Here is a 26,981-nt window from a genome sequence, read left to right on the forward strand (position 1 = left end):
TTCCAGTGAGCACAGACTTTTCTGCTGATTCTCTCCCAAACTTGAGCCCTTCTCAGTTCTCCCTTTCCAACCTGTGCTCCCAACTCACATTCCCAATCCCAGTCTTTCCTGCCCCTCCACTTCTAGTCCTAGTCTTCTTTTCAGGTCATTTTCAGCTCCCCCCTTCCAGCTGCTTGTTCAATATGTCTCTCTTCCCCCATGCTCAGCAGCCAGTTGTCCAGTTCCATTACCTATGTTCCCATCCACAATGGCTCCCAGTCAGCGTTTTCCTCCCAGAATTTCTCATTCATTCTCCTTGTACCCAGCTCTTTTTCCAAGCTTCTTTGCCCAGCCAGACTGTCTTCTCATGAGATCAGTCTCTTTTCCCCACTGACTTCCCCTGAACCACTGGTTCCAAGTCTCCACCTTCCCGACTCCCTGTTCCGGTTTCCACCCCCTTCTCCCAGGATACTTATGACAATCTATTCCCTGTCCTTCTACAATGCCAACTCATGCCACTTTTGCATTCAAATAAGGAAGCTTCCTTTTTTGTGTGCCTGGGGCCAGCAGGGGGTTATTGAGAGCACAAGAGAGACAATCTCCCTGCTCTCACTTCAGGTGCCTGAACCCAGATCCAGGATGCCCTGCAGTATTCCACAGCTGCAACTGCAAGGAAAGTCTAGCTCAGCTCCAGGGTGGAGCATGCTCAAGGTGGACGGAATCTTTGGAGAATTTGGCTGTGAAAATCTAAGAAGCCACTATTGTGATTTTCCAAAGGCTTGTAACTTGGCCACATCTGGGTAGATTTCAATAGGGATGGCATAAGGCACATTCCTGACACAAAGACTACACCCCTGCCAAATTTCAGATCCCTTCTCCAAAGCACAAGGTTGCTAGCAGTGTTAAAACAAAAAGTTGCCACAATTTTTTAACATGAACAAAAAGTATTTTTCCCCTTGCCTCTCAGAAATGGCTGAATCATTTAGGCTGAAATTTTCTCCAAAATGTTCAGCCTGAGGCAGAAACCTGGCATGGAAAATTTCAGCATAAATGGTTAAAGTTTGGCTAAGTTATAAGTCACTGAAAATCAGATCTTATAATAGTAAGTGTCAGGAAACATTAATAATTGTCAGTGCTCACAGCCCTGCTTATAATTTAATGTATATATTATAAGCCTGATTTGCAGAGGTTCTGAGCATATGCAGTTCATTTGGAATTGCAAGTGCTCAACATTATATAAACCAATGCACAACATACATATTTTTTATTCAGTAAACATATTAGCTATACCCAGTTGCCCCTCAACATATCCATTATTAACTGGCTAATTCCTTAAAGGCCTCATATTAGAAGAGAGGAGGCCTTTGAAGGAAAGGGCATTGGCCTCACTTTTTTGAGAAGACATACATGGAGAGCAGTATGGAAGAAGTAGTGCAGATGGTTGTGGGTAAACCAGACAAGTGGGTGGTCATGGTTAGCATCACTGGTTGAGTGGGGTGGGTGGGGCAGCTGAATAAGAAAGATACTAGCAGAGCTGGGAAGAGTCTTGAGGGTAAGGCCAAGAAGAATGAACTCAATGCAGGGAACAGAGGGAATCCAGAGGAGGGATTCTAAGAGGGGGTTGCATGAATGACTGCAAAGGAGGAAGATCTTAGTGGCTATATTTTGAATAGGCCAGAAGAAGGTGATACAGGTATCAGAACAGAGAGGAGCAAGCTGCAGTAATCGAGACAGAGATGATAGTTTCATAAACTTTTAAGGACAGAAGGGACCATTAGATCATCTAGTCTGACCTCCTCTATAACACAGGTCATTAAATTTCACTCAGATACCCTATACTGAATCCAGTATCTTGACTAAGACTGAAGTGTTGTGTGCCACAGGAAGGACCGAGATGCTGCGAATGCCTGGACAACTGCAATGTCAGAGAATTGAGTAGGTGAGGTATGTATAGATGATTCTAGCAAATGATCCATGCCCCATGCTTCAGAGGATGTATTCTTTGTATCACTTCTGAGCACTGGTCCACCCCCTTGAGAGTCCAGTCACCAGCCCTGGCTAATCCCTGATGAGTCAGAAGAAGGAAAACAACAAAACCAAACACTCATTGTTACTGTCGTTGTAATACAGAGCTTCAAGTGTTATGAGCCTGTTGAGGGCAATGAAGAGCTTCCTGTTCTCACAATAGACCATGAAGGAAGGGAGTGAACAGGGGGATTCATACATTCACAGACTCCAAGGCCAAAAGGGATGAGGCCCTGGACAAGAGTATTAGCAATAGATAGGAAGAAAAGGTCAGATATTAGAAACTTTATGGGCAAAGAAGCAGCAAGATATGGACAGATGTGGGTCCAGGAAGAGTGAATAGATGGAGATGGATCCCAGGTAACAAAGGCCTGAATCACTGTTACTGTCATTGTTATTGTAAACAGAGAGTGCAGGGAGTGGGGAAGGCTTGGGAGGAAAGGTGAGGAGTTCCACTTTGACCATGTTAAGTTGAGCTTGAGTCATCCAGGAAGAGATGTCAGAGAGAGGCAGAGATTCAGGATGGATGGAATAAGAAAAGTCCAGAATGAAGAGGTAGATTTATGAGTCATCAGCATAAAAATAAAGCCACATGAATTGATGAGATCAGCAAACAAAATATGGTGTAATCTTAATACAACTTTGTAAGGGACTCAAATACTCTAGTGATTGGTGTGCTTTTGAAACATAGAGAGATACAATATGAAAAACCAGGGAGAACAAACACCTTTGACTCAGAACCTTTTGTGTCTAATAAAAGATAGCCCACACCCATATCATTTTGTCAAAAAATACAATGCATTGTAATAGAAGGAACCAGGAATTTCTTATACAACATTAGATACACATACAGCAGCAGCCACTAAAACACAGTATTTACCAACAATTATCACATTATAGTGTCTGAGAGGTCACACTATTTTCCTATATTTGGAATACGAATTAACTGCAGGATTCTGTAATTCCTTTAATGTTAGTTTATGCTGACTTTGTCATAGTAACTGCTGTTCGGTATGTAAGATGGTGTACTGCAATGTAATATGGACTTTGCATCTAAAATTGATTGTACTATCATTGTGGAGGTACAGCTCCTAATATTGGGGGATAAAGCTTCATCAGCAACTAAGCACTACATTGTATTACTTATCTAGAGTTGTTTTATTTGAACAGCATTAAACAGCATACAGCAGCACTACACAACACTCCAGGGCACTGATAAAAAACACCTTATTCCATTACAAACTACCTGGAAATTTTAGATAGAAAGACTGTAACTAGCCAACTGAAATTTAGCCAACATCCTACTTTTGAGAAAAGTGGCATGGGGCTTTTACAGCTTGATCATTACTCCCGAGGAAATTCTGCACCAAAAAAAAAAAAAAATTCTAAACACAATATTTTAAAATTCTGCAAATTTTATTTCTCAGTAAATAAACGTAGAGGCTCCAGGATGGCAGTGGGGAGCACAGGCCATTGGCTGCATGGAGTTGGGAGATCACCCTGAAGCCCGCACCCCTCCCAGGACATGAACTCCGTGGGGAGGCTACACCCAAGCCTGACACAGCACAAGGGCTGGGTCTGCCCCAGAAACACCTCAAGGCCCTGCCCCTCTGTGCCAAGTGTGGGAAGGCAGGCTCAGCCCAGCAGGATCCAAGTGTGGAAGGGTTTAGGGTGGGGAGATCCAGATGTGGGGTGAGAGAGTTCTGTGTGGGGCAATCTGGGTGCAGGCAGCACAGTGGGGAGTCCAGGTGTGTGAGTGTTGGGGGGGGCGGAAACTGGATGCACGGGGCTTGTTGGGGGGCGCTGGGTGCAGGGGCAATGGCACTCTGCAGGCAGATCCAGGTGAAGGTGTTTGGGGCTCAGCATGGGAGGCTGGGTGTGGGGAGCTTAGTGGGAGGTCCGGGTCCTGGAGAGCTGGGGGTTGGTGGGGTTGGGGTCCGGGTGCAGCTGTTTGGGTCTCAGTGGGCTGGGAATCCAGGTGCAGAGGGCTTGTCAGTGTAGTCCAGGTGCAGGCAGCGTAGGGCTCGTCATGGTGGGGGTTCAATGGACCTGCTTAACGGGGGAGCCCCAGCGGCTGCCAAGAGGCCGCCGCATGCTGGGCTCCAGCTTGCCCCCCATTGCCCCATCTCCTTCCCCTTCCTTTCCCCACTGCTTCCTGCGCAACCCTCAGTCCCACATCCCCTCCCCCTGCCTTATCCCGTCCCCCTTCCTTCCTCACTGCTTTTTCCCCACTCCCCCACTCCACTTGTCCTGCCCAACTGCAGGCATTCACCATTGTACAGAAAACAGAATGGCTCCCAACACACATAGAAGGGGAGCACAACCAGCACTATGACCAACAAGGTGGTGTCCAGCTGCAGTCAGCTAGCCAGAGCAGCACCCTCCCTCACCTGGGTAGCTCTACACTTGCAAAAATGAGGGGAGGCAGTGGCACATGATTCCACGTGCCTCCTCACTCCTCACCCCTGTTTGGGGGGAAATACCCCTCTATCGCCTCCAAACTATGCCCATGGTCATCCCCAGCTCTGCCACTGCTCTTCGACGGCTGCTCCGGATGCTGGAAGCCACATGCTCACACTGCTGGGGAGGGGTGTGTGACAGCTCTTGCGGCTTCCCTTTGCTTCCCTATCATTTTTTGCAGGGAAGCAAAGAAATCTGTGGGGGACATGAATTATGTGTGCACGCAGTGGCACAGAATTCCCCCAGGAGTAGATCAAGAACTGTCTGAAGTCAGTGGGAGTATTGCCATTGACTTCAGTGGCTGCAGGATCAAACTCTTAAGGCTAGAAGACAGTTGGATAGTCTGCTCTGAATTTGGTGCAGTGCATAGCTGAGCTGCCCCAAGAGCATACCAGAGAACCAATTGTGACGCAGAGATTCACAGTTTTCCCCTTGGTTCTTTCAGGGAGAGGTAAGAGGTGAGTTACTTTGCCACTTTTCTTAGAGCAGAAGGGTTAGAGCCAGAGCACCTCCCATTCTTTGCCCTACTCTCCTTTTCAGAGCAGAAAGTAAGTATCAGGCACATACTCCCTGCTATCCCCAGTACAGCTGGAGTTTCAGTCTGAGGAGGGCTGAGGACAGTAAAAACAATGGGGGTGGGAGGGGTCTGAGTGTGTGGCTGAGTAAGGGTTGACTAGTGGTTGGGAGTAGAGGTCCGAAAAATCTTCTGCCTAACTTCTTTTCACAGAAAAATACAGATTCAGATCAACCAAAACAATCTGCAAATCTGGGTCAATTGAGATGAACTGTTTCAGTAAAAAAGGTTTGTTTCGGCATTTCCAAAATGAAATGTTTTGTCTTTTGTTTTCAGAAAAGTGTTTCATGTCACAATTTCCCTCAATTTTATTTTTTTTTAAAGTAAAAAATTTTAAAACCCTGAAAAACCCCCAAAATGTTTGCCAAAAAGTTTTTAAAAAAATTGTTTTCTATCACTCTGAATTTCATTTTTTCATTTTAGTTTCAGAACTGAAGTGTTGATTATTCGCACAGCATTAGTAGGACTTCAGTTTTATTTCTCACCTGAAAAATGAGTCTTTTCATGGTGAGAGAGCACCATGGATCTCCAGTGTTGGATCCTTGATTCAGTGACGGGTCAGAGAGAAGGCTGGCACTTGCAGAATTGCTAGGCTTTCATTCAACTATTATCAAAGCCTAACCCTGCTTATCTTCTGAAGTCTGATTGCAGAATAACTGGCAGTGATGTGTTTGTATGGTGTGGTATTCATATTATTAATTATATTTTATTGCTTGCATAATTCTAAATATATGCAAGCAGCAATGACCATTTCTCACCTTTTGTTAATCTAAGTAATTCCACACATGTCATTTATCGCTAAAACAATATTGCATAAGTCTATATTTCCCACAGAGTAAAATATGAGATTGCACTGCTGCATCAGCGAAAAGTCACCTTTTGATGACACAACTTTTTGGATATATTTAAAAATAGTATTGACATATTTCAGCTAAATTTTAATACGAAAATGTGCAGCCAGTCATCTCTGCTCCCATTATGGATTTTTAGATGCATTTCCAGGATGATCACTTTGGAAAATCTGGCACCAACAAAGGCAAAAGGATATTGAGCTGTCTTGACAAGAACCAGATTTTAGCTGACTCGGGTCAAGATTTACAACTGTGGTGGTTAGTAGTTCACAAATCTAAAAGGATCACAGTCATTGAAAAAAAAAAAGATTTACCTGTGTAACTAATAACATTTTATATTAATATGAAAGATTTGAAGATCCACTTTTCACTGTTTATATTGTTTGCTCCTATTTTATTATTCTTTGTTTGCATTACCCTAGCGCCTCTGAGTCCTAGTCATGGACCAAGACCCCATTGTGCTAGGTACTGTACAAACAGAACTAGAAGATGGTCTCTACCCCCAAGGAGTTCTTTCGCCTGACAAAGACAGAAAGAAAGAAAACAAAACCTGAAGCTGAATAGGTTAATATTTCTAATCAATTTCACCTATTGTTTCTCATGGCTAAGGGTACGTCTACACTGCACACTCCTTACAGCAGTGTGCATGATACATACACTACACACACCCCAGCATGGGTAGAAATACCTATCTAGCCAGTGACGCACAGCTTAGGGCAAGTAGAGTAAAGACACTCCTGACCCCCGTGGGTATGTATCCTGCATGGCTCTCTACACAGCTCCCTCCCACAGGGAGCTGCCAGAGTCATTTCAGTGGTGAAGGGAAGACTCCAGCCGTGGGGAAAGGCTCTGGCAGTGGAAGAGCTACTGGAGTCTTTTCCTGCTGCCACCCCCCTGCCAGAGCCTTACACTGATGCTTGTAGCTACACACCACAGTGTGGATGCAGCCTGCTTGTCACTGTGGCTTGGAGCTACATGTACACTACGCAATGCTGCCAGTCGTGTGCAGGATAGACATCGCCTTAGTGATTAATGCATTGGAGTAGGACTCAGGAGCCATGGATTCAGTTCTGGCCTCTTCCAGAGACTTTCTGTATGACTTTGGCAAGTCATTTAATATCTCTGTCCCTCAATAAAATAGCTCTAATTATATTTCCCCTATTCACACCATTGTTAATATACATCAATTAATGTCTGTGAGAGTCCCGGATGCTAAATGATGGGTGCCGTATAAGTACATAGTAAGATAGACTGTAAATCATAGTAAGTACATAAGTAAATAGAATGTTTGGGTTTATCCAAATGACATTTTTTGCTTTATTCTTGTTCCTGCATAAGAGGAAGTGGAGAGCCCTATCGGGAAGGGAAGGTGCTCAGAACAGTAAGGTTGACAGGGAGCTCAGAATGAAAAGGTGTGTAAATGTCCATCAGATCAGCTAAATAAGTATTTGCTTTGGGCGCACAAGTACCTTTGTCCTCTCAATAAATCCCCCTTGCTCCTAAAAATGGCTCAGGGATTCAGGTTCTAGATTCCTCCTTTTCTGCAATGAAGAGACAAACTGCAATGAAAAATGCTGCCATTAAAAGGTAAAGGGCCAGATTGTCAATATTTTATGCTGGTAAGAAGTTATTCACAGCAATAGTCTCTTTGAAGTCAATAGAAATACTCTTGTAACTGCTCACCCGTGTGGGAAAGGTCGTCAACATCTAGCCCTGAGAGAACAAGGCTAAATATGTCTTTTTAATTATGGATAGATCCATGGGTAAGTTTTTTGTGGGCCTGATACTGCTCTCATTGATCTGAGTGGTTCAGAAGCAGGACTGAACTCTTCAGGCACATTTTATTAGACTGTCATTACCACAATTAGGAGTTGTATGCTCATGTATGGGAAGGTAGTCTGTATCCCTTGAAATTTTATAATCATCAGAATACATTTGAGAACTATTTTATATTGTTTTCAAAAACTAGTGTCTTCCAAAAACTATACAAACAGGCTAAGTTCTTACACTTAAAAGGTACTAAAAATGTGGCAGAGTTAAACCACTAGCCAAGGAATCAAATATCACTGAAAGCTCTAGCAATGCTCCTTGATAATCATTTCATTTTTAGAACTGGCCAAACGGAGACAACCAAAGTGTTAGAATTTTCTTCTTTTTATTTGAAGTGACATGCCATAGTCTTTCTTATCAGTTCCAGTGTGTCAAAAATGTTTTTTTCTACACTGAAACACAAGAGGGATGGTTAATGTTTATAAGAGAAAGATAGGATAAATAGAGGTACATAATATTTTAGAAAAATCTACTTTATCCTGGATAACTGCTAAATCTTCTCCAATAAGGGAACAGTTACTGAAATATAATGCAAAGAGACAGTAATCTCACCTTTTCCCTATTTTGTAGCTACTGAAGTGTTGAGGTGCTAAAGATGCACTGTCTTTTGTGGCATTCCTAAGAAGCAGATATGTGCGCACACTGTAACAGGAAAAGAAAGCAGAAATAGGACATAAACAAAAAGAAAAAAAATGGAGAAATCATAAAATTAAGTGCCATCACTTCTGTTAGTTGAGAAGACAGTCTATATACTGTAAAGCTGTATGTGATTCTGTGCATATTTCTTTGTCATTGTTTTGAGGTTCACTTAACCATAAAAAGGAAATGTGACAACAAAAAGTATAAGAGGGATCACTGAAGCATAGATGCGTTGATAATAAGCTTTCTTCAGGTTAGCCAAGATTAACTGGTGAAAACTTTCTACAATCATATTATCCTTTTCCTTTTGTAGCTTACTGTAGGACTGTTTTCAAATATTTCACATATCTTATTGGGTTATTCACACAGAGATGGACTTTTTATGGTTGAATCTATAAAAGTTACATTAGGAAGTATTATTATGCAGTTCTGTTACAACAGATAAAAGGTGACAGTACATTTTACAAGTCCATTTGCCAGGTGTTTCTGTTTTCCTTTATTTGTTAAAGCTTTGACTCAATTTTATTCAGTCTTGTCTCACGGTCATTACAGATTCCTGTGGATGACTAGCATCTTCTCCATTGAACTAAGGTGATTAGCAAATTAAAATTGTGGAATCCTACTTTGCACAGTGACATATATATTGGGAGGGATTAGTAAATGCAACTAATTGTGCAGGCAGAATAGGAGCCTCCAGGTGTTTGTCACAGCATTTGGGCGGTTAACAGTTAAAGTAGATTATCTGAACTCTTTTGCGTCCCTCAGTGCAATGTTTTCATAAGACAGCCAATTTCAAAACCTGAGGAAAATTATGTCCCTATAGGGTTTCTTAAGACATTGAAGGCATTCACATAATATAAGCAAATATGGGCAAAAAATGACTATTACATTTCCACTTATTACTGTTAGCAATATTAATCATGACTTTACAGCCTCTACATTCCATGTTCCATAAAATGAAATGTCGGTGGTATTATAAAGGTCTAAGCCTATTAAAAAACATTAATACCATCAATAAATATCACTATTTTCTCATAAGGCTATACACTATAAGTTCTAAGTTCAACTCATCACTTGATTATGGTAAGCTTCTTCAGTTTTACTTGGTAATTGAGGAATAAGAAGAACCCGCTTCACAGTTTGTTTTCTCAGCTTAATCTTCAGTTTAATACTCATTGCAGCATTAACCCTGATTAGTTTTATTGATGTTTAGAACATTTGGGCCCAAGTGACCCATTTGTGTGGAAGAAAAGCATTTTCAACACAGCTGCGCTACTAGCCAAATGCCTTCAATACAATATAAAATACATATCCAATCCTATAGGATGTGATTCATAAATGTACCTGAAAGTGTTTCACAGCTTCATAATTAGGTATAAATAATCAAGTAGGCCGGCTGTACAGAGCTATTTCAGTGCAGTCACTGATACTGCTGAATTCTGAAAAGAAGTGTGTCAAACCATCAGTGTCTCAGGCAAACGTGTGGCCTCCACCTTTTCAGAGCCAGACTTTTGTTAGTGCACTTCACAGCTCTGTTGCTGACCACAAGGGAGAGGACATATAAAGATATGAACTTGAATAAGTCGTCTGTAGACAATTCCTTTACACTCTTATAAACAAGCAATTCCAAAATCAATACATTGACTTACAGATAACTAATGCAGTTGTCTGCATGTTAAAGTGATCTGAAGCACATTCCTTTAGCTTCAGCAAATACAGGGACTGGTAAATGCTCTACCAATCTTTTAAAGCATTCTAACAAGCAGCCAATATTTGTGCTTAGTTAGGAGTTACAGCAATAGAGATCCCTACCTGAGGTACTGCACTTTATATTCCCCTTAATATCCTATAAAATGCTACACATTTCATGTAAAGCTGGTTGAATAATAATAAAAAATAACACCACAATATTTTGGTGGGTTTGCATCACTGGGGTCACTTTATTTGATGTGCTTGGATACATGGGCAACTACCAGCTACTAATGGAAACATTTGTGAATTTCACATGACTTAATTGATTAACCACACCTTTATTTTTCAATTCAACCCCTCATAGCCCAGCAGAGTCAAACTAGCCAATGTGATTACCTCCTCACAATGTAGCTATAACTAGCTTGAATAACATGCAAAGACCTCAGATGGGCCCCACCTTGGTGGATACAGGTCATGTTCCAAATCCCCCAACCAATACCTTCCTCATGTGAACAATTCTGAACAAATGACAGGTGCCTCCAGTCTGTGCCTGGTATAAAAGGACTTCCCTAACAACTTATGGGCCATTCTATGGCACATTCACTCTCTGCTCTGCAGTGGCTAAGTTGCTGCCACACTATACTACAGAGGACTTCTGCCATAGGAAATGCCAACTGAATGGCTTAACCATTCACCCCACCCAGATGGGTAACTAAACACTACTTTAGATGTTGGTCAGGAGCATATCTGAACCTATATCAGACAAATGAACTCCATTCCAAAACACTTCTTCATGCCTACCTAACGGAGATATCCCTTTGCTTCATCATCATACTGCCCAGCCTGCAAATATTTGCAGTGTCCCATTTCTCTTTTCTTCTAGTCTAATCAGGCATTGTACTACATCCATTTTGGAAATGAGACTTTATTAACAAGGTGATAGAAAACAAAAAAAAACAACCAACCAACAAACTGACAAAAACCAGACAAACAAAAACAGAAGCAACAACAACTCACTAAGGCTGAAAAAGTCCTGGTTGACCTATGCCGGTAGCTAAAATAGGTTATTCTCCCTGTGACATTAAGAACAGACCAAGGGCAGAGGGCAAGGGGTACCAAGATAGCAGATAATGAACAATAGCTGGCTTAACTAATTCAAGTGTATCCCAATTCTTTGTCATGAAATGGATCTGATAAGTGTCACTGAAAAGGTCATGATTCACTGGTTAATAAAATCCTCACACAATGTAGGTGCAGGAAATGTTATGGACATAAACTGAAATTATAATTCTTAAAATGTGTTTGCCAGCCAAGTGGGAGTTACTCCACCCTAGACAAAGGAATGTAGTTTTTCCACCTGGGAATTACTGCCAAAGTACTTTTAAAGGCAATGAGGATGTTTTTACATATCATGTAAACAGATCCATCAAGCTAACAAGGGGTGGAGGCAAACCTCACACTATCACAGTGTGGGAGGAGATAGACAATCACATATGTAATGTTCATGGAATTACACTGGAGAGGGCAGGACTTAAATAATTTGCATTTTAGCAGGATACTTCCTTCACCAGGAAACTCCATGTTGCCTTCCTTATGGCTTGGATGTACTTTAGTTAGGAGTAACCCTCAGAAGAATCCATTGAAAAGGCTCATTGGAGTATAAAAGAGGGGGGCAAAGAAACTCCAGTTATCTATCTTTCACCTAAGAAGACAAAAGTACTAGCCCTTTGACTTTGAGGGATAAATCCCGACTCAGGTGTTCAGTCAGCTATTTTGATGGAAATATGTGGTGAGGATTATACCTTGAACCAAGTTCAGCTTGTTAAGTTTTGGTTACTAGACAGTGTTTTATCTTTATTTCTCTTTTAACCATTTCTGACTTTAATTCTAATACTTATACCCACCTGGAATCTGTTTGGAATTAAATAAACTTGTTTTATTTTTAATCTAAAAAAATCCAGTACTTTGTTTGAACTGAGCTGTTTGGTAACTCCAGTTAAAGTAACAAACTGTGGGATATTGACTCTTTAGAGGAGCAATGAACCTTAATTATTCTAGGGCAGGGCTGGACATTTCAAAATACATATTTTGGGGGGGAAATTTGGAGCTGTGGAGAGTGTGGAGTCACCTTACCAGTTGCTAACTAAGGTTGGTGGAAACCAGTGGATGTCTATGGTACTGAAGGTAGGTTCCTGAATCCAAAGCATTAGACCAGAGCTGCCCAATAAATAGACATAAAGTGTATGCTTGTTGCTGACTGTGGGCATCCCAGGCAGAAAATTACAGTAGCAAAGCATTAAGGCACTTAAGATTCAGGGTAAAAGTGACACAACTCTTCACCAATCTGGATTGCACCCCTGAACGTAACACTCACCCAGATGTAGGGTCTGTTGGGGATCCAGCCTGGACTCCATGAAGTGGTGTTGTTAACAAATGCTCCCATAGAATTTAGTTGATACCATGCCAGTCAAGTTATACTTGCTGCATAGTGAATCACAGTTATGATTCACTCCTCCCATAATTGGCCTGTTTCTATGCCCAGTGTATGATGCTGTGGTCACAGACACAGATTCTCCAGGAGAGAAAGCTGGTAAATATGCACAGATGGAAGATATCATTAACATAGGATTACATCAGCTATTTACATGAACCCATACCTACTGTCAAGTATCGAAGAAGTGGGTTTTTTACCCACAAAAGCTTATGCCCAAATAAATCTGTGAGTTTTTAAGGTGCCACCAGACTCCCCATACCTACAGGTAATATTTTTGAGAGAATGCATGTATAGGAAAGTTTTACTCATATAATGGATCTTCCAGTGTCAAAGCCTTGTATATGGCTGCTGTAATTTTAAAGTCCAATCCCTTTAGTAAAACCTTTCCAAACTGGAAACCAGTTAATAGAGAACGATCCCCGTGCATTCATAACAACTTTTGTATGAAAAAGGGGGCTACATTTATAGAAGAATATTATACATAATGAAGAGTGCAGCCAGCTTTAATTTTATGTCATTGTCTCTAGAAGTACCTCATGTTGCACCAATTTTGTTTTATTATCTGTTTATACAAAGTGTTACACACTCACACACACAAACACACGTTTTTCACTGGAAAATAATGTTTACAAAGAATGAGTTAATATCCCAATAAGGTGGAACAACTCCCCTCAACACAATTTTCTTCCCAAAACCTCAAGGTTCAAAAATCTTCATTTAACTTGAATCTTTATATTTATGTGGGCTTTTGTATTCCATTCCAGCAGACTGAGGGCCTGATCCAAAGCCCACTGAAGTCAACGGGAGCTTCTCAGCTGACTTCAGTGGGCTTTGTGTCAGGCCCTAATGCTGTGTTTGAGTACACTGCAGTTACTGATCTGAAATTTTTCCATTGTCACTGTCGTCATTGACACAAACTAATTTCATGACATTTGCTGCATTAGTTTTGAGGGAGTTGCTCAGATTCTTTCCTGGCTGATTTAATTGCCCTTTTCACAGAACTCTTGGGCAGTGACTCTCAACCTTTCCAGACTACTGTGCCCCTTTTAGGAGTCTGATTTGTCTTCTGTACCCCCAAGTTTCACCTCACTTAAAAACAACTTGTGTACAAAATCAGACATAAAAATACAAAAGTATCACAACACACTATTATTGAAAAATTGCTTATACTTTCTCATTTTACCATATAATTATAAAATAAATCAGTTGGAATATAAATATTGTATTACATTTCATTGTATAGTATATAGAGCAGTATAAACAAGTTATTGTCTGTATGAAATTTTAGTTTGTGCTGACTTCGCCAGTGTTTTTCATGTAGTCTCTTGTAAAACTAGGCAAATATCTAGATGAATTGATGTATCTCCTTGGGGTATGCATACTCCTAGTTGAGAACCACTGTTCTACGGTTTTGAGTACTCTCTCTCCCTGCCATGAGAATCAGGTCTTCCTAGCCCCTGTAACTAGATTATCTTCATTGGGAGCATTCACCTTCATGAGTTTAAAAGCATTAGTGTAAGAACTCAAACATGCACAGAACATGGCTAAATCAAATTCATTATAAATGTGATTGAACGTTACTGGGATTTTTGCCCTATTTTCACAGATGCATTTATAGAATGGAAGGTTCCCCCCCATCATTTTGAACATGTTAATATGTAATAGGCAGTCTTGTCTAGTGGGTGGTGCAATAGCCTAGGACTTCGGGAGTAACCAGGGTTCAATTCCCCACCTCTGCTACTGGCTTGCTGGGAGACCTTGGGCAAGTCCCTTGCTCTGTGCCTCAGTTTTCCCATCTGTAAAATGAGGATAATAATATTTACCTCCTTTGTAAAGTGTTTTGATGTCTACTGAGGACCTGTGCAGTGAAAGAACTAGGCATTATTTATTGTTATTAAAAACTTTTTTTCTGTTGACTAGTTTTTAAATAGATTGTCTTTATTCACTGACAAATATTCACTGATAAAAATTCACTGATTCTTCTGCAATGCAAGCATGTGTATAATTATTAAATAAATAATAACTTAGTGAATTTTATGACCTTTTGACTGCCATGAGAGGGCATGCTCCATAGTGCTCATTCAGAATTTCATAAAGAATGTTAGTATGCAGAGTTAGTGTGTACATTTTGGCAGCTGCGCTGACATGATAGAGTGTCAGCCTCTTTGTTAATGATCCGCATAGAAAAATATCTCCACATAGGCCTTGACAATTGACATACCATTACAGTCTATTGGGTCAATAATCCATGCATTCAAGTGCCCCCCACTCCTCCAAGTAAGCCTTGGCACAATAGTCTATAATAGCTCCTCACAGTATGTGAACAGGAGGCCTTGAAATTAGAGCATGATGACTCCAAAGGAGCTGATATGGTCTAGTGTGTAACTGATCCGTGCGTAATAAGCACACTGATCCTCCAGGTTCTTTGGCCCTGACACAATCTCAAAGAAAAGTTCTTTAAAAAAAAGAAAGTTTTAAAAGATGCAGACATTTCATATTTTAAAACAAAGCTTTTCTTTAAAACAAAAATCACAATGGAAACCTATGGTTAAAATTGACAGCTGCCACACCCCTCATCCTTGTGTTGAGAGATAGGCCGAGGGATCTGGTGAAAAGTGTCGTGTTCTGTTCTGAAAAGTGATTACATTAAAATAAAGCCTACTCTACTCAATGACTGATCTGTGTGTTCGGAGTCATATCTACTAGCAAAAATACGTCCTCACTATTTCAGTACTTCAGAGCTGACCAGCTATAATTGAATGAGCTGACAAGTCTGTTCTACCTTGTCCGTTACCAGTCAAATAATTTATTAAATTCCAGTTGCTGTTTTCAAATAATTCAGGGGGGTCTTGAGAGATAGCATGATGAATGACAGTCGAGTGATTCATCAGTAGCATCTTGGTCAGGCTAATCCTTGCACAGGAGTACTGTGGCTACTCCCTCATAACCTGTAAGTGGCATAGAGAGGTGGGTGGTGATTAACTAAAAACTGGTTGAGGTTTAGGAGCAACATTTAGTTCCCATCACATTATAACAAGACCCTCAACCTTCGGCTACTGAGAGGCCCAAATTAGTTGTCACGGCCTATAGGCAGCTAATATGATACAGCATATGCTTGAGTGCTTTGTTTTGGTCAAGGATGAGCCTTTTGGCTCTTAGGAGGTTAAAAACTGCAACTGTTTTCATTAAACCTGATTTACATAATTCACTATGAGTTTAATAAAGTTGTGGCCTTCCACCAATATTTCCAGTATTGCCCAGACCAAACATTCAAAAATTGGGAGGCAAGTCCCACCCCATAAAATCATGAGACTGAAAAAAAAGGGAGCAATTCTTTTTTTATTTGCCTTCTAGGTTTTCAGTCTTTAGGGTGCTGTCAGGTTACATATTCAAGGTTTTCTCTACAACCATAAGGGCTAGAAATTTACTCTTAAAATAATGAATGCTGAGATTCTCATGTCATTACTGGTCCCAGGGGCTGGAGCTTTAAATAAGATGCTAAATATTGTAAGACTCAAGATAAAATGTCTCACAAGGTAGGTGCTGTTCATATGAGATGGCCCTTTTCAGCTGATGCTAACCTTACCTCTGGGACAGTTTTGGAAGAAACAACTCAGATGGAGAGTTGGGTACCTCATAATCCAGGCTTTGTGGGATCCAGCCAGAAGTGAAGTGATGAAGTGAGCTGTAGCTCACGAAAGCTTATGCTCAAATAAATTGTTTAGTCTCTAAGGTGTCACAAGTACTCCTTTTCTTTTTGCGAATACAGACTAACACAGCTGTTACTCTGAAACCAGCCAGAAAACTGTCAGTTTGGCTGACAGAAAAGCCTGCAAACTTTAAACTCAGAGATTTCAAGGCCAGAAAGGACCATTATGATCATCTTGTCCTGTATAACACAGGCCATAGAACGTCCCTAAAACAATTAGTACGGTATATCTTTTAGATAAAGCATTCAATCTTGATTTAAAAATTTGCAGTGATGGAGAATCCACCATGAGCCTGTGTAAATTGTTCCAGTGGTTAATCACTCTCACCATTTAAAAATTACACCTTACCAGTCTGAATTTGTCTAGCTTCAACTTCCAGCCACTGGATCATGTTATATCTTTCTCTGCTAGATTGAAGAGCCCGTTATTAAATATTTATTCCCCAAGTAGATACTTAAAGACTGTAATCAATTCCATTAACCTTCTCTTTGTTCAGCTAAAAAGATTGAGCTCTTTGAAACCATCACTATGAGGCATGTTTTCTAATACTTAAATCATTTTCAGGCTCTTCCTGAACACTCTCCACTTTATTAATCCTTCTTGACTTGTGGGCACCTGAACTGGACACAGTATTCCAGCAGTGGTTGCACAAGTGCCAAGGATACAGTTAAAATAACCTCTCTACTGCTACTTGTGATTCCCCTGTTTATGCATCCCAGGATCACATTAGCTCTTTTGGCGACAGCATCACACTGGGAGCTCCTGTTCAGATGATTATCCACAACAGCCAAACTTTTTTAGAGTGATTGCTACCCTGAATAGAGTCCCCGATCCTGCAGATGGGGCCTACATTCTTTGTTCCTAGATGTATACATTTACATTTATCCATATTATATAAGAACATAAGAACACAAGAATAGCCATACTAGGTCAGACCAAAGGTCCATCCAGCCCAGTATCCTGTCTACCGACAGTGGCCAATGCCAGGTGCCCAGAGGGAGTGAACCTAACACGTAATGATCTAGTGATCTCTCTCCTGCCATCCATCTCTACCCACTGACAAACAGAGGCTAGGGACACCATTCCTTACCCATCCTGGCTAATAGCCATTAATGGACTTAACATTCATGAAGTTATCCAGTTCTCTTTTAAACCCTGTTATAGTCCTAGCCTTCACAACCTCCTCAGGCAAGGAGTTCCACAGGTTGACTGTGAGCTGAGTGAAGAAGAACTTCCTTTTATTTGTTTTAAACATGCTGCCTATTAATTTCATTTGGTGACTCCTAATTCTTATATTATGGGAACAAGTAAATAACTTTTCCTTTTTCACTTTCTCCACACCACTCATGATTTTATATACCTCTATCATATCCCCCTTAGTCTCCTCTTTTCCAAGACAAAAAGTCCTAGCCTCTTTAATCTCTCCTCATATGGGACCCGTTCCAAACCCCTAATCATTTTAGTTGCCCTTTTCTGAACCTTTTCTAATCCTAGTATATCTTTTTTGAGATGAGGGGACCACATCTGTAAGCAGTATTCAAGATGTGGGCATACCATGGATTTATATAAGGGCAATAAGATATTCTCTGTCTTATTCTCTATCCCATTTTTAATGATTCCTAACATCCCGTTCGCTTTTTTGACTGCCACTGCACACTGCGTGGATGTCTTCAGAGAACTATCCACAATGACTCCAAGATCTTTCTCCTGATTAGTTGTAGCTGAATTAGCCCCCATCATATTGTATGTATAATTGGGGTTATTTTTTCCAGTGTGCATTACTTTACATTTATTCACATTAAATTTCATTTGCCATTTTGTTGCCCAATCACTTAGTTTTGTGAGATCTTTTTGAAGTTCTTCACAGTCTGCTTTGGTCTTAACTATCTTGAGCAGTTTAGTATCATCTACAAACTTTGCGACCTTACTGTTTACCTCTTTCTCCAGATCATTATGAATAGGTTGAATAGGATTGGTCCTAGTACTGACCCTTGGGGAAATCCACTAGTTACCCATCTCCATTCTGAAAATTTACCATTTATTCCTACCCTTTGTTCCCTATCTTTTAACCAGTTCTCAATCCATGAAAGGAACTTCCCTCTTATACCATGACAACTTAATTTACATAAGAGCCTTTGGTGAGGGACTTTGTCAAAGGCTTTCTGGAAATTTAAATACACTATGTCCACTGGATCCCCCTTGTCCACATGTTTGTTGACCCCCTCAAAGAACTCTAATTGATTAATAAGACATGATCTCCCTTTACAGAAACCATGCTGACTTTTGCGCAACAATTTATGTTCTTCTATGTGTCTGACAATTTTATTCTTTACTATTGTTTCAACTAATTTGCCCAGTACCGACATTAGATTTACCGGTCTGTAACTGCTGGGATCACCTCTAGAGCCCTTCTTAAATATTGGCGTTACATTAGCTATCTTCCAGTCATTGGGTACAGTAGTTGATTTAAAAGACAGGTTACAAACCATAGTTAATAGTTCCACAATTTCACATTTGAGTTCTTTCAGAACTCTTGGGTGAATGCCATCTGGTCCCGGTGACTTGTTACTGTTAAGTTCCTCAATTAATTCCAAAACCTCCTCTAGTGTCACTTCAATCTGTGACAATTCCTCAGGTTTGTCACCTACAAAGGACGTCTCAGGTTTGGGAATCTCCTTAACATCCTCAGCCGTGAAGACTGAAGCAAAGAATTTGTTTAGTTTCTCCGCGATGACTTTATCGTCTTTAAGTGCTCCTTTTATATCTCGATCGTCCAGGGGCCCCACTGGTTGTTTAGCACGCTCACTGCTTCTGATGTACTTAAAAAACATTTTGTTATTACCTTTTGAGTTTTTGGCTAGCTGTTCTTCAAACTCCTTTTTTGCTTTTCTTATTACATTTTTACATTTAATTTCGCAGTGTTTATGCTCCTTTCTATTTACCTCACTAGGATTTGACTTCCACTTTTTAAAAGATGCCTTTTTATTACAAGGCATATTGTTTGCTTGTGCCTAGTTTACACAGAAATCCAGTTCATTCTGAATCAGTGACATGCCTGCTTCATTATTTACCATCACCCCCATCCCCCAATTTTGTGTCTATAGCTGTAGAGCCAATTTCCTAGGCTCTTCTGCCTGGTTCCAGTACCTTTCATATTTGCCCACCATCCTGCTCAGTATTTATGCAGAATGAATTACTCTTTAATAGATACAGCCTGTTTAAGAGTCATTCATTCTCAAACATTGTTGTGTTCCCACACAACTTTGCTTTTACTGTCACACAGGATATAATTTTTAAATCTTACAATTTCTTTGTTATGTTACTATTATTTCTTATTATTTGTATTATTGTAATGCCTAGGAGCTTCTGTCATGGACCAGAACCCCACAGTGCTGGGTATTGTACAGATACAGAATACAAAGATGATCCCTGTCCCAAAGAACTTATAAGTATAAAACAAAAGACAAGAAGTGGATACAGACAGACAGATGGGGAAGTACAAAGAAACAATGAGACAATGTTGTCAGAATGTATTATGTTGCATTACTATAATTATTCTACTACAGTATTTAACACAGAGAGGATAATCCATTTAGAAGGTTCTAGGTGCTCTGTTCTTGCAGGAGAATAGATGGTTAATTAATTCCTTAACCAGGCACAAATTTGAATTAAGTGAAAACAATCAACTCCCTGAGGGTTAGGTGAGGATCCCAATCATAAAGTGCTGCTGAGGGGGGCTTCGTCTCCTTCAGGGGAAGCCAATGCCCAATCACATACTATGGGACAGCTAGAATGGTGGAGAACAGATGTGAAAGTTAACAGTCTGTACTCCTTAACTTTGGTCGTGTGGTTCAGGATGGGACCTTAGAAAGTTTTAAACTGCCAGGCTTGCTTGTTGTGTTTCAACACAAAGAGTGTTATAATCAGTTTACATACTTAGCTATTGGTATAATAAATTTGCGGCTTTCTGCCAATTTTTCTCACAATGTGTGTGTTGTGTGCTTATTCGGGCATGTCGTGTGCGATCTGAGTAGCTAACAACTGGAAACGAGCCATTTTTTAAAAACATTGTATTTATTCTCTTCTACCCCCTTTTATCCAAGATGGGCTCTTTGCCCATTTGTTCTCCAAAGCAGGACGTTCCTGTCACATTGCCTAGACTGGAAGAAGATTAGGGGGTTTCTCTGTCCATTAATCCTTCAAATGTTTCATTTTATTTCCAAGTCACTCCTCTGTAACAATCACACTGAAAGATGGGCCCCTTTTTCAGCTGCAATTGTAAGCTATTGTGCATACCTCCTAAGAAGGGAAAGCTATGAAGGTGTAAGGCCTGCACCTTACTCTTGGAGGTTCCATACATATCGTTCCTGCCTATTACAGGACTGAGGAGAAGTAGTCTGAGGACCTGGTTCTTTTCTGTTTTGCATGTTCACTATTATTTATTCCAGTACAAGGTGGTTAACATGTGACCATTCTGATTTGCACAGGTGTACATGACTACATAAGCTTCAAAGCAGTGGAGCTTTGAGCTCTCATCTGAGCCCTCATCTGAGCTTGGATCTCCCAATTCACTGGTTGCTCAAACTTCACAGAGATTTCTGGCTGATATTTTGCCTGAGTTTACCTGTGACTTTTAAAGAGACAGTAGCACTCATTAGAACTGAGTTAGAAATCATTATGAACAGAAATCTGAATGAACATCACAGTGTAATGTAAAAACTATCAAAAAATAACAAATGAAAACATCAACAAAATCTCCCATAATTTTATGCAAATTTTGTATTTTTTCCCACTGCCTGAGGATGATCCTCCTCAAGATCAGGTATGGCAATGTCTATCATATGCTCAAATTGTTACCACACTGTATTACAGAACTTGCATTGTCCTTGTGATTTTCAGTAACATTTCGCTATTGGAAGGCTGTCTGCAGTCAGTGATTTTGATATCTCCCTAATATATTTCCATGACCGCTAATTTCTCCTGACATTTCCTATCACAAAACTGTGGCCCTCATTGTATTCCTTGTATGTATTAAATATATTTAGTAGTGTCTAGAGGTCCCAATCAGAGCTTAGGTCCACTTCATTCTATGTGCTGCACAGACACAAAGTAAAATATGAGTAATGGCAGTATAATCCTCACGGGTGTGGAGTTTGGTCTGGTCTGCAAGAGAGATTAAAGAGTCTGCTACTGCTTTACTCAAACAGTAAATATTCCCAATTCACCAAAGAACTTCAGGTTAATCGTCTCCTACAGTATACTGCTGAACAGGACAAGGCTTAAGCCCATACTCAAAGTGCAGCATTTGCTTAAGTGCTTTGCTGAATGTTGCCATGTTCAAATCCCACCACCATCCTGAACATGCTCAGTAACGCCAACAATAATTCTGGTGCAAAAAAGAGATTTTTTTTAAGAGGACAAAAACGGAATATAAAAGAAGGCAAGTCTAAGAAAGAGACGTTATATAAGTAACCATTATATTGTTCTGATTATTTTTCCCTCTTTACATATATGATTTCCATGTAAACAATGGCATTAGTGCTACGTTTAAGGTTCAGATTATAATCGCACAAAGTCAGCCATTTCAGATTTAAGGTTCCCACTGCATTATGAGTGAGTAGTGAACCTGAAGTGACAAAACTCCCTATGATTGTTGATCCTTATCGGATGACATTATCAGCTGCATAATTTAAAATGTGAGAGCCACTAAGCCAGTGCATTCAGTGTCAGTAGACCTGCTTGTTATCTGTATAAAGCAGTTTAGAGTGCGTCCTAGGTCAGGTAAATCTCAAGAGGACTGGCCCTGTGACTGGAATTCTATCAGTAGATATAAACAGACGCTGATCTGGGAATGGGGAAAAAAATAGAAAGAGCAGTAACGAAAATCCAACCAAATATGGAGTGGAAATGAAGACTTTTTAGTGTATCCTTTTAATGGCTTTTACTAATTTATCCTACAATTTGAGTAGCAAATGTCTGTGACATAATATTATGCCAAGAGGTTTATTAATTTAAGCATAACAACAAACTGACATATTAAAAATGCACTGTTATATGGCTTGAAGATAGGGAAACTAAAACGAAATGTAACAATATATAAAAAATGCTAAGATGAACTTGATTTGGCCCCATATACAGTATGTTTGTAATTTCTTTTTGTTTTACATTTTCTGGTTAATTTAATGCCAATGGGGATGAAGAAATGATAAGACGCATGTTACAGAGGCAGGTGCTGTGCAAACCGCAGGGCATCATACAGCTCTTCATTGCACCTAACTGCATACCTATGACAGCATCACAAACAGCTCAGCATCACAGGCACAGATGTGGGTATCTGTTCAATTGCCTGGCATTTGGCAGAGGAATGCAGGATAACAGTGGAGAGAGATCTGGTTCATACCTTCATGCTGTTTAATGTGAGGTCTGTGGTTAGTTACATTTACACCATCTATGATTTGATAAAAGGTTGATGCCTCTGGCTTTGCATGTATAACAAAACCTGGTTGGGTAAAACTGTAGGGTCATTGGTGGCTTAGTTGTCTCTGGCTTGATACAAAGTTCAGCATGAGGCAAAAGGGGATCAAGAAAATAATGTAGCAATGGGATATGACTATTTTTCATTGGTTATCTCTGCAGTGGGGGCTGGTACTCGAGCATAGGTAGCCTCTTCATATTATAGAAACTTTGCATGGTCTCATTGAGACACAGAACACACTAGAGTAATCTAACACCTGCAGATTAGACTACTTTAATGTGTTCAGCACCGGGGCTTGATAGGTTGAGATGATTTGGAAACTGAAGTTAGAGCACAATTTGGAAGCCCACTTATTGTGAATAGAATTATATTTGAATTAATATCCTCCTCCCAAGGGAGCTGTGCAGATATGGGCACATGATCTGACGCCCACTGGAGTCAAGGAAAAAGACTCTCGATGACTTAATTGGGCTTTTGCTCAAGCAGATAGTGATGGGGTGGGGAGGAATATGGTGTCACTGTATGAGAGTCTCTAGCCTCTGTGGGGACCCGAGTAGAGAGGGATCATATTTAAACACGAGCCACATACACAAAATAAGGAGCCAGAGCTGAATCTTCCCAAAATTCAGTTGTGTTAGGATCTGAGGTTTTGCTTTGGGACAACTTCTAATGAAGCCACTGAGACTTTATCAATTCCCCTAAATACTCTGTGGTATGTTTAGTAGTCCAGTATCAAACATTGTTGTAAATACGTAAAATTGAACCAAAATTGTCAAATAAATGAACAAGGTACATTTTATGATGCACTGTCTTTTCATCATCATAATGCTCCCTTCATGCATTCATTTGCAAAATTCAATCATTCTAAATGGGTCTCCCAGGCATTAGCGTGAAGTAGTGAGGTTCTACAGTATCTCACTAGGCAACATGTGATATTCCAGTAGTTTAAACAAGAATCACATCTGAAGTTCCTCTTTAAAGCATCTTGAAAAATAAAGGCATTATACTTAAAAGTATATTGCCAGATTTAGCTATTATTTATTATTATTCTTTACTTCTTTATCTTTTTCTTTTATACAAAATCCACATTCAAATGGAATGATCTTGGCGAAAGTTCTATGGCCTGTGTTATACAGGAGGTCAGACTAGATGATCACAATGGTTCCTTCTGGCCTCAGAATTTATGAATGAATCTATGAAAGAAGTGGGTGAATTTGACAATCCATCCATTTCAAAACACAAGTACATAGGAAACATAGCTTTAACATTGACCAAGAGGAGCAGCATTTCTTCCTCCCACACAACCATACATCATTTGATCACCAATCATCTGACCAATACAGCTTAAAACCACCACTATATTTTCCAACAGATATAACCCACTTTCTTCTTCCTCAGCTCCACACAATGCCTGCTCAGGCAGATGCACTTAGCAGGATTGCTACTCTTAATGACATTATTACTGTTAAGTTCCTTAGTTGACACATACTTATTATTCTAGTTCTAGAAATGCATCTATTAGAGTTTGTAAATTTTCAGTCACAAATCAAATCATACAGCCAGTGTTAAGCTGTACCCTTTACTCAGTACATCAACCCACAGTCAGAATGGAATCTCATTGCAATGTAGTGTAAGTTGGATTTTTCAGCAACAAGCAATATGCATTTAATTTTATCTTATTCCATTTCATGTAAAACATGCTGTCATAAATATAAAGGGAAGGGTAAAGACCTTTAAAATCCCTCCTGGCCAGAGGAAAAACCCTTTCACCTGTAAAGGGTTAAGAAGCTAAGACAACCTCACTGGCACCTGACCAAAATGACCAATGAGGAGACAAGATATTTTCAAAGCTGGAGGGGGGGAAACAAAGGTTCTCTCTGTCTGTGTGATGCTTTTGCCGGGAACAGAAAGGAATGGAGTCTTACAACTTAGTAAGTAATCTAGCTAGATATGCGTTTGATTCTGTTTTGTTTAAATGGCTGATAAAATAGCTGTGCTGAATGGAATGTATATTCCTGTTTTTGTGTCTTTTTGTAACTTAAGGTTTTGCCTAGAGGGATTCTCTATGTTTTGAATCTAATTACCCTGTAAGGTATTTACCATCCTGATTTTACAGAGGTGATTCTTTGACTTTTTCTTCTATTAAAACTCTTCTTTTAAGAACCTGATTGCTTTTTCATTGTTCTTAAGATCCAAGGGTTTGGGTCTGTGTTCACCTATGCAAATTGGTGAGGATTTTTATCAAGCCTTCCCCAGGAAAGGGGGTATAGGGTTTGGGGAGGGCTTTGGGGGGAAAGACGTTTCCAAGCAGGCTCTTTCCCGGTTATATATCTGTTAGACGCTTGGTGATGGCAGCAATAAAGTCCAAGGGAAAAGGGAAAATAGTTTGTACCTTGGGGAAGTTTTAAGCTAAGCTGGTAAAAATAAGCTTAGGAGGTTTTCATGCAGGTCCCCACATCTGTACCCTAGAGTTCAGAGTGGGGAAGGAACCTTGACACATGCTAATTAATTTTATTTTTTTGGTATAATGTGCTGTTTAGAATGGTTTACACAATGATTGCGAAGTAAAGTCAAAGATACAGTAGTGAAGCAAATGTTTGAAGTCTGCAGAATTAAGCAGACAACATAGCTAAAAAGAGATTGGTCCATATGAAAATACATTAAGAAATGCATAACCTTAACAATGACATCAACAAAGTTCAGAGTAAAAAAAGCTGCTAAATAAATCTGAGAAATCAAAGTGATTGGCACATTCACAACACATTTTTCTTAGGGATACCAGAGACTGGTTCCTGGGCAATTGTTTACTAGCAGCTTTTAAGACACAAACAGCTGTGAGTGACAACAATCTGTCTCAAAACTTGCCCAGGTTCATGGCAGAGAGTTGCAAACTCTGACCCCTACTGAGAAAGGTATCATCCTTGCAGGCAGTCAAAACTGATTGAAAACCAGCTGAATCTGTTAGAATACCCCATGCCATTGAACACTTGAGGCTTGTCAATGGTTATTCATAATCTGCAGTCCATTATCTGCTATCACTGATGCTCTAAGGTAGCATTGTTAAGTGTTATTAATATGCAGATACCTATGCTGAAATAATAATTCATACTCTATCAGTCAATTAGATTCAGAGGATTGACCAGCACTGCTACAGGTGAAAAATTTAGCAATCCCTCTCATCGGTGTGTCAGCATTTTGTATTCTGTCTAACAAAATGCAGAAAAAATAAACAGCAAGATTGCATACCGGTGGCAATACACTGCCTAATCCACCAGCATCAATATTGAAGAATTATGACTGGATAGCCACATTTGTAATTACTTTACATGAGCAGGCACTGTGATTGCAAACCATGATGGGTGGTCCAAATTTGGTGGTATTGTTTCTGTTATCTAATGATTGGGGTTGGCCAGGAAATTTACTTCCTTGATTGTACTTAGCTTAATCAAATCTGACTTGAGCATCTTGATCTGGCACAAACATGACTGAAACCTTTTGAAATGACAAGACAGTAAAAAACTTCTCTCATTCTTTTAAATCTTAAATTTGGCAATTTCTGGAAAGACCAAGGAATCAGGACAACTACCAGGAATGCCCAAGCAATGTGAACTCTTCTAATGAGCAGTATCATGACTACAGCCTGAGGGCTTGTTTAGAAGAGGGAAATTTGTGTCAGTGTAATTAAATACATAGATGTAGTTATGCTGGTGCAAATTTCCATTCCATTTGCTAAAATTTGGGAAGCTTTTGGGATTCAACAGCATTTTCAATAAATAAATATTTCCAAAAATAAATCATACGACAGTCTTCGGTTTTTTTCATATGTTGCCTGATATCTCAGGAACTTGTTTCAGGTCACCTCACATGTCTCCATTTTTCATATGACATTCAGTTTATTTATCGTCAGAGAATCATGACCTTTGGTTTATAAAATGTTTGTTCAAGATGTATTTCAACACCACATAAAATTTGCTTGGTGTTTACCAGGAACAAACATCTTATGAGCGTAGGCACAATCAGAGCTGTTCTTTGGCTCAGAATGAACATTAAGGTCACTTGCTCAGTGTTTTGAGATTGTATCTGAATGTGTTTAAGGTGTTAGAAGTGGTCCTCCACTCCAAGAAACGTGAATCTTAGTTGCAACCTGGGACTAGCATTCCCAGCACACACAGGTTTATTTTTGAAGTACTTTTGCCTTTTGTATGACTATTTTGCCACCTTAATTTTCTCACCACTCTCATCCTTTTTGTAT

At 39.9% G+C, this 26,981-nt stretch overlaps 1 long non-coding RNA gene across 1 annotated transcript; it reads right to left on the minus strand.

Moving 5' to 3' along the window:
* Nucleotides 1-1,719: 1,719 nt before the first annotated feature.
* LOC122462098 lies at nucleotides 1,720-20,925 on the minus strand. Its single transcript, XR_006284451.1, has 3 exons — nucleotides 20,916-20,925; nucleotides 10,838-10,839; nucleotides 1,720-1,812 (listed from the first exon to the last, which is right to left on the minus strand). It is a non-coding gene; the product is annotated as an uncharacterized LOC122462098 (long non-coding RNA).
* Between the last annotated feature and the right edge of the window lie 6,056 nt (nucleotides 20,926-26,981).

This window comes from Chelonia mydas, chromosome 1 (genome assembly GCF_015237465.2).
Source record: "Chelonia mydas isolate rCheMyd1 chromosome 1, rCheMyd1.pri.v2, whole genome shotgun sequence".
Lineage (NCBI taxonomy): Eukaryota > Metazoa > Chordata > Testudines > Cheloniidae > Chelonia > Chelonia mydas.